The sequence below is a fragment of the Kryptolebias marmoratus genome, linkage group LG11 (genome assembly GCF_001649575.2).
Source record: "Kryptolebias marmoratus isolate JLee-2015 linkage group LG11, ASM164957v2, whole genome shotgun sequence".
Taxonomy (NCBI): domain Eukaryota; kingdom Metazoa; phylum Chordata; class Actinopteri; order Cyprinodontiformes; family Rivulidae; genus Kryptolebias; species Kryptolebias marmoratus.
This window is the reverse complement of record NC_051440.1, coordinates 19,549,365-19,558,217: the sequence shown is the minus strand read 5'-3', so window position 1 is coordinate 19,558,217 and position 8,853 is coordinate 19,549,365. Positions and strand designations below refer to the sequence as shown.

Below are 8,853 nucleotides of genomic sequence, written 5' to 3'. Positions count from 1 at the left end.
AGATTTCCAGTAAAGTAAATCATGACATCTGGCAGAAAAGACAATGTTGAAATAAATACAGAAAACACTAGAGCTATAAAAATAGGTGCTTAAAAACCTATAACTATATATAAGTGGAGAAGATTCTAAATGAAAGAACTGAGTTTGAAAGCCTGGTTGCTAAGTTATAAACTAGGATTTACAGAGATAGTTCGTAATATTTAAAGTGGGATTCTGTGAAGTAGGTATTGACAGTTTGTACTTTAGCTGCAGTAGAAAAAAGGCTGAGCAAACTAAGTTTGTAGAAACAGGAATAAATTGTCATAGAGGGGTCAGGCTAATGGCTAATCAGACTGTGGCTTTGTTTTAACAGCTATCTGTCTGCATGATCAGCTGGGTCTTGTCATTCTGCTAGTATTATTAAACATTGTCAAACATGTAGCCACTGATACAGCTAGTAGCCCAAGTTACACCTAATTTTGCACAATAATATGATTGTTCAGTTGAGAAAACAGCAAACTGAACAAACGTTCCCATGCAAAAATGTGGAGGTTTAACTAAGGTAGCGTTTGCTTTTGTGTGGTATGACATCTTTGAGTTTGAGAATAAAATTAACTAAAACAACAAGATCTCAATCACAATACCTGTTAGCCTGGCTCCTGTATGAGAATTTATCCCTCTTTCTACAAACTAAATTCCATAAGATTTCCATCTACTACATGCAAGATGTTAACCTCTTACAACAGCTTCACAGAACCTCACTTCAGAAACTCCAAACTACACATTTAAAAACCTTTAGGTTTGGTTTGACGTCTAAACAATGTCCTCCATTCCAATAAGGCTACTGATGGGGAACAAGTAAACCAGAAGTACAACTGAAGGCCAGCTCCTTAAAAGACTAAAATCTTGATACACAACACAACATCAGAACATTAATAATGACAGACTATCATTTAGCAAATACTTGCCTGTTCATATGTTTTAAGATTGCTTTGAATGTTTTACCGTTGTTTTGATCTATCAAAGCCTTTCTGTCTCCTTTGTCTCTATTTTAAGTTAAAGTTGAACTAACCACAGTCCTGTGCTTCCCAGAGGACAGTCCTATCCACTCGGGCTGGGAGACTTGTCTGTTCACAGGCCCCTGTAAGCTCACAGGGCATCTTCAATGGAGAGACAGACAGCACTCAACCAAAGGGCGACCGTCCTTGTAGAAAAAAGTATAACCCTGAGCACTGACCAAGATAATGGTGAGAAAATGTTACCATGAGAGCGTAGTTAACACTAAAGAGGCAGTGGGTTCAGAATACTTAACACGAGACTTACATGAAATGTTTAGGTTTGCATCCAGTTTCTCAGCTGGGCTGCTGGGCCTCAGCGGGAACACAAAGGATCCACACACATGCTGATTATTAGTATTCTGGTCTGACCTGAAAAGTAGGACCACATCCATTATGTCAGGAAATCTTCTGCAAACATTTAAATGAAAATGTTGGTATATGAAATAAAGAAAAAGCAATTGTTGAAAAACATCTGTTAAAATAGCACTAAGAAAACATATTGAATTTCACACCTAAAAATCCTCAACGCTATATTAAAAATCTATAACGATTTTGAATTTGAGGTCAGCAACTTATTTAAAAAAGATGTGACACTAAGTTGCATCACCTTGTCTTTTAACAACTCTCTAAGCTTTAGAAATGCAGAAAGATTTTTCCCTCCAGTATAAAAACATCATTGCTTTCACTGTTTGGAGCCTTTTTTGTTGCATTTTTTTTATCATCATATTGCAGTAATTTGTTTCCGTGGATGATAGCTCTGGACTGAAATCAGTTTAACATGCTGGCTCTCTCTATGAATCAGTGAAGCAGTAATACCAGCATTGCACAAGAGGTACACGTTACCTATGCAATGGGCTCTTGATAGAAACAGCTTAACCATAATTTCAACTGTTGATTTGTAAGACAGATTTTCACCAAATTTTAGTTTATCCTGAAAGTGACAGTAAGAAAAAAAGTACTATGTGGGATATAGTTAGCTGTTTGAAGTCACTAATTGCTCAAAAGCACCATAAAACACATCCTTTAACTTTTTTCTGCACAGATATAAAATTGTTTTCTCAGTAACAGAAAACTGCAAGAATAAAAGAATAAAGTTAACAGACTAAAGAACCAAAGCGCTGCACTTTACCCCTCGTGCGAAAAGTAAAAACCATCTGAGTCAGCAAAAAGTTTTCAGCAATAAGGATGTAACATCAATATTTCTACGACTTATAATGCTGAAATATGTCAGAAGAATGACCTATGCAATAAATAACAACTCAAAGAAATAATTTTAGGCATTGTGGCAGGAGCAAAACAAGCGTGCTTTAATTTTCAATATTTTCCGACTTAAGAGAATTTGAGAGACCAGCTGTCGTTCTTCAGAACTCTTTGTTGTTGAAGGCAGGTTGGCCCCAAAGTGACATTTGTATCAAAGGATTTCTTACAGCCTGATCAAGTCTCCACAGTGAAAAAAGTTTAGAATCCCATCTTCCAATGGTACATACTATGGTATAACTGCTAAACTCGACTTTAGATTAAAAATATCATCTGAACTTTACTCATAAGAAACACACAAAACTATTAGTAGAGATCAAATGTACCTGGGAGCCTAAGTGGAGAAAAGGATGCAGGTGAACAGAGAGAGGGGTTAAATGAGGCATCACCTAAGAGCAAAAAAGGCAGCTGGTTTGAAATTACAAAAAAAACATTGAAAACAAAATACCTTCAAAATGAAAGCAGGACATAAACTACGTAAATGTATGATTTGAAAATAAAACTATGCATTGTATCTAATGTAGCCCACAGTATTCTAGGTAACAACAAGTGAAATGACTCCTGCATACTATTTTCAGCAGACATTATATAAAGTACTCCATCAACATCTTTCATTAATGATCTTTTCCTCGGGCTTTCTCCAGCTTCTTAATCATACATCACACATGCTCATTCTGTTCCTGTCAACACACCTGCTCAGTCAACTACCCCTACAAGCGTTTTTCTTTTGCTGGTCTGCTCGCTTCTCATCAACATCTTGCAACATTTAAGGGTCTGGAGCTGTCCAATCTGTTTACAGCAGGAGGGAAGAGCTGCCCATTTTTTGGGCTGTTTTCTATTTACGTGTGATTTGTTTCTGAAGTTTGCCATATAGAGAATGCTTGTCACAATACTTTTTACTGTCCAAATTAATGAAATATTATGAAACATTTATTACAAAACACATTTCACACTTTTGTTTCTCATACCTGCAATTAGACCATTTCCTTTCTTCTTTTCTTTATTAATTGTGAAGAAGCTGCAAATACAATCAACAAAGGTTCTAATCAATGCTGTAGATGTAAATGCCTTCCTGCATCCAAGCCTTTCGGTTGTTGTGATTTATACTGAAAGGCTCCTTTAGAAAAACTTAAATTCAGACTTTGAATTTAGTCATGAGTCACAGTATACACCTGTCTTGGAGCCGATATTCTCTTTTCTTATTCCTCTATAAACCATATATTATATGTGGTGGGGTTACATTTTTACCAACATTTCAGACATTTTAAGATCCAGTTCATCCACCTTTGCACATTGAGATTCGTGACATGACAACAAACGTGCTTTTATTCAGTCTTTAGTCTCACAGTGTTGCATTTTTATAGTAACAGAAATGTTCAAACTTGTTCAAAAATAGTGGCAAGTGTTCAAAATCAAAATAATGGTGCATATAAATAGATGTCTTTTAAGACATTTGTATTGCTCTGTTAAACTGCAGAGGGGAAAAAAAGGGTGAAGTTCAATTCAAATTTATTATTTAGTGAAATTACAAAAAAACTTTGGATACATTCCTCCACTGATAATGTTTGTCAATGTTAAGGAGGATTTGGGTTGTAGCAAACTACATTTTAAATCTTTAAAAATATTTTTATGCTACACGTAAGTCTGCATTAGTACCTAAAAGGCACAAATATGATAGCAACCAGCATTGTGTCTAATGAAGACAGGTTAAAGTGAATTTTTAGGCAATCTGTTGCACCTTTGAGCCTTTTGAAAAAATGGCAGTTTGCTTCAATTTTTTAGTTTAATTAGAAAAATATATAAATACACCATAGATGACAAAGCTGACAGATGTTAAGCAGCACGTTTGCACCAACAACATAATTCCCACTGAGGTACAAGCCAAAAACCTGACAAATTTGAATTCTTGTGCAAGTGTCTTTAAGAAATTGAGCAACCTGTACAAATGGAAGATAAGTAAACAAGGCCAAGCCTTAAAAGTTTTCTGAAGGTCAAGTCCTTAACAACTGGTTAAATATCCAGCAACAGCCTGACAGAGACCGAACATCCAGCTGATTCATCCAGTTGGAGAGAATGCCAAGAACTATTTGGCAATTATATTGTTGGTAAAATAAAATACAGCTGTATGCTTGTCAAAATGCATTTTCATTGGCATTTTATTTCAAGGTCAAAAGTACTTTTTCATTAGGAACTTTATCCGTGTTGAAGGCATTTGTCAATGATATGTCAATGAAAGCACAGCACAAAACACATGTAAAGCAACATTGAAGGCGCGGCTTCAAAAGGATAAGATAGTTAAACATGTCATAAAATACAAAAGCATAAATGAAGCATAAATTGTTCCTGGCATTAAAAACTACCTGTTACAAAATGGGCTATCAACTAATAAAGCCAGCGGAGATGACTCAGATGTTAAGGCGTCTAATAGAGTTTGGCATACAGCAACATGTTGCATGTTTGGTCTTGAATTGTAATGACTGGTATTTGAGGGCAGGTGAATGTTGATTTTGTGTGGGATTAGATGCTACCTGGAGTCCTTTCTGACTGGTTTGACTAATGTAAATAGTGGTCTGTGGTTTCAGGTCCATGCCAAAAACTGTTCCTGTCCATTTTAGTGACTTTGGTGAGAGGAGAGAGGTGGATTTGGCTCAGCGCTCCAAACCAAGCTACTTCGTTAAAGGTGATGATGGATTTAATAAAGCATTTGTAAAAGGAGATTAGAGTTGACTGGTGAACTTGGAGTTTAAAGAGTCTCTCTAGAAAAAAAGACAGGTTGCTGGCCTTTGGAGAAGATTATTTCACTGTTGTGTTTAAAGGCGAGTCTGTTATTGATGATGTAAGAAACGGTGAGGAAACTGTGAAGAAACGGTGACAAACTGTAGGTTTTATGAACCTAAAGGAGCGTAAAATGTGTATTGTAAAGTTGTCAGTTACGTGGGACACAAGTCTGTTTCAGTCACTGAGTTTGTGCCTTTTTATGCCTGAATGAATCATTTCCATTCATCTAAACACGATGAACTAGATAACCGTACTCTGAAGAAGAAGAAAACTCTTGGAAAGCCTATATAGCTGAAGTTATAGCTTATATATGCAAAACATGATTGGAAGCATTGTTGATAAAAAGGAAAATAATAAAGAGAAAAGGGAATAGCTTATGGCCCAAAACAACACTACCTCCTCTATGAAACATGGCGGTGGCACTGATGTAATAACAAGGTGTATGCAAAGGTGAGCAGAAGAACAGTGAGAGCAGAGATTCAACCAGATGCATCAAAATGAATTAAATGAAACGAACAGGTTGAAAATCCAGACCTCGAAAACCAAAGTGACTCAGAACAGTATGTGGGTACCATTGTAGACAATAGTTTCAATACCTTTTGTTGTGTCTCAGAGGTACGTTACATGCAATATCACAGATGAAACTGTAGCAGAGAGACCAGCATTTTATTGTTAACAATAACATCACAAAAATCTATAGATAAGGATTTGCATTTTAGGTCAGAAAAACTGTATTATGATAAAAATGTATGCACAATCATTTATTATGATCACATTTAGGAAGGTACGCCTCACTTCAAGCAGACAAACTTTACAGTCTTCTGATTCCTTCTCAAACCAGTTTTTTTTTTTTTTTTCTTATCAACAGAAAGACCAGTGAAGCATGAGTGGTGATCATCAGGGTGCCAAAGACACACACGAAAGAGCAAAATCAAATAAAGCTATTGTCTGTTTTACTGTTTCAAATTCAATTTGTGGTACCACAGTGAATAAAAATGTGTAAATTTATAATAATCACATTTTGCAATATAAATGTAAAACAGGTCAGCTGAATTATAAACCAATCAGCAGTTTGATAACAAAATAGATTTTCAGTTGCCCACTGTAGGGATGATTTAAAATTAATGTTGGGTTCATGATTGCAGAGAGGCAGTATGAAGCCTCCATACAACTGTCATGATCCTAGGGCTTGGGCTTTCTTTTGAAAGTTAAGTTTATTTGTTGAATTCACTCAGGTTTGTTTCATGTAGATATGTTCACGTGTTCAGCATGTTTCAGTATTCCGAGTTTGCCCCTCTGTGTCACTGTCCTTTGTCTCCCTGAGCGCCCCTGGTTTCTCTGCACCTCATAGTTACAGCTCATCTGCCAAATAGTTTCACCTGCTCCTTGTTCCAATATTCACCCCTCCATGTTTAAATAGCCATTAGTTTCTGAAGGTTTTGCAGCACTGTTTGTTCCTCATTTGCTTCAGGATTACTCAACATGTTTTCTTGCTCCTCGATTAATGTAAATTACAGTGTCTGATTTCTTGCTTTATTTCAGTTTTGTCTTAGTTTCTTAGTCATAGATTTAAGTTTGTCTTGTTGTCTGCATTTTGGGGCCTCACACTTCACCAATAAAACAATCACAATGAATGCTGAAAAGATACTGGAAATCTTCGCACACACCGAACAACTGAATGGTGCATTTAGAAAGTGATCTGAAAACGCTGAAGCACACTTCTTTGGGATTTAGCCTTATGCTAAATCTTTAACAACTCCAAAAATGTGTGAGCAAGTTTTTCTACCACCTCTTTTTTTTGTGGTGCACTGGTACATTTTGTCACATCAAAATAGCTGAAGTGAAACTCCAAGTTAATACCAAAGACAGGAAGGAAACATGTTGAGTGTCCTTGTCTTTGTTATGGTAATACATTTATTACATTTTGGACAACTTCATGCACATAGCTAATTCGAGACCAACATGTGATATATATTTACAGAGATCTGTGATCTAAGCTACAATAAAGAGCCTGCAGCATGCCTTCAATATGTTCATGCATGGCTTTACAAACTGGCTTTTGGGGTTTGGTGATTTTTTTATTAAAACGGGAAGATCTAACTTCCTGCAGTTCACGTTTTACACAAATTCTGCATCAGCTTGGATTGTTTTAGTGTAATAAATAGGGGAAGAAGGGGGGGAGAAAGGGACAGTGTTGGTGTATAGGCTGCATCTTCAACCAACGGGAGCTGGCATTCCCATGGAGAAGAGACTGTGTGTGTGTGTGTGTGTGTGTGGAGGCTTTTCTTTAGTTGAGAAAGTGTGTTCCCTCTCGAGTCAGGTCCTCGGTAAAGCGCCGGAGAGCGAGGCTCAGCTCAGCTCATTTCAGTGGGATCGTTGAGCTGCGGAGCTCCTCGGATTTTACAGCCACAAACACCGCCCCTGCGTTCTGTGCGTGACGCGCTCCTGACCCGGACCGCCGTGCGCTCTGCGGCTCGCTGTGGCTCACCTGGTGCCCTGAAGCGGATGACAGAAGACTCTACACACCGAAAAACTTTTTCCACCGCGGTTTCCAACACAGGTGAGATGCTGATGAGCTTTTATTGTATTTATCTCTTATTTTTGGCGCGCAGACGGCGGCATGCTGGAGCTGAGAAATGCATCGGTGCTTTTAAATCAGGATTTGCTCTTTGGTTTAAGAAGTTAAACTTGCTTTAAATAAATGCTTTAATTGGAAAAGCAGTGCAGGTGCACATGGTTGACATGACTGAAATTTATTCACACATGGTGTAAATTAGAACACCTATTATAGATTCTCTGATAAATTGTCAATACTCCTGCAGGACAGACACACCTGCAAAGAAATGTCCTGAGGCACAGACCTTCAATAACATTCCATCAGTTCTGATAATAATGCAAAGAGCAGCATTTACTTTATTTTTTATTCCAAACAAAAATGCTAATTTATTTCTCATAGATGGAGCTGTAAATGGTTCTGTTTTCTGTAACGTCACAAGGAAGGGACGGACATTTGTGCAGGCTGGTTGGACTGTAGCCGTTGGTCAGGAAGAATTGCAATAATTGCGACACAACGTGCGAGACAAACCCTCTTCTTTGGTTCATTTTCTGGTATCCGTTTGGTGCCTGAAGCAGCTTTCTCTGATCCAGAAGCAAAGACTCCTGCAGGATCCAGAGTCTGTCCTCTGTCAGATGAACTGGGAAGTGGGGCTCTCTCCTCTTCTTCTCTGCTTCATAATCAAGCAGTCTAAGGGGGATGAGTTTTTTATTTTAAGAAAAGAAAACGGCAGGCTTCCTCTGACAATGTTTCTTTCTTTCTTGTTTTTTATGAAGATTTCACACAGATTTGATTAAATATCAGATGTGCAGCCTGTCTACTAATTCCATCAGCTGCCCCTGAAAAAAACGTAGAGGAGATCCTCGGAATTCCCTCTTTGTGTTAAAAAAAAAAAACAGGGAAAAATATTTTTTTCCCTTAAAACGTGGAAAAGCTGAACGCTTCCCGTCTTACCTTAGTAACGCCACCCACCTCTTGAGCCAATCGCTGCAGCCCGTAACCCCCCNCCCCCCACACACACACACCTCCTCTCACTCTCATATTAAAACGCACGCACGCGCAAAAACACACGCTCACGGAAAGGCGCAGTTTTTCAAAAGCACCCCCAGTGTCACCATGGAAACCGAGTCTCCTGGCACCCTGAGCTGCCTGCCTTCTGCATGACTCCTGGCTTGTCGTGTAAGCAGTTTGTGGATGCTCCTGTGAACCTGGAGAGGAGGGAGACTC

At 38.1% G+C, this 8,853-nt stretch overlaps 1 protein-coding gene across 1 annotated transcript in view; it reads left to right on the top strand.

Moving 5' to 3' along the window:
• Positions 1 to 7,408: 7,408 nt before the first annotated feature.
• slc1a2b (solute carrier family 1 member 2b) overlaps positions 7,409 to 8,853 on the top strand; it is a 28,102-nt gene continuing 26,657 nt past the window's right edge. Inside the window, exon 1 of the mRNA XM_017423013.3 lies at positions 7,409 to 7,632. The gene's annotated coding sequence lies outside the window, so the exon portion shown is untranslated. The remainder of the gene's footprint in view (positions 7,633 to 8,853) is intronic.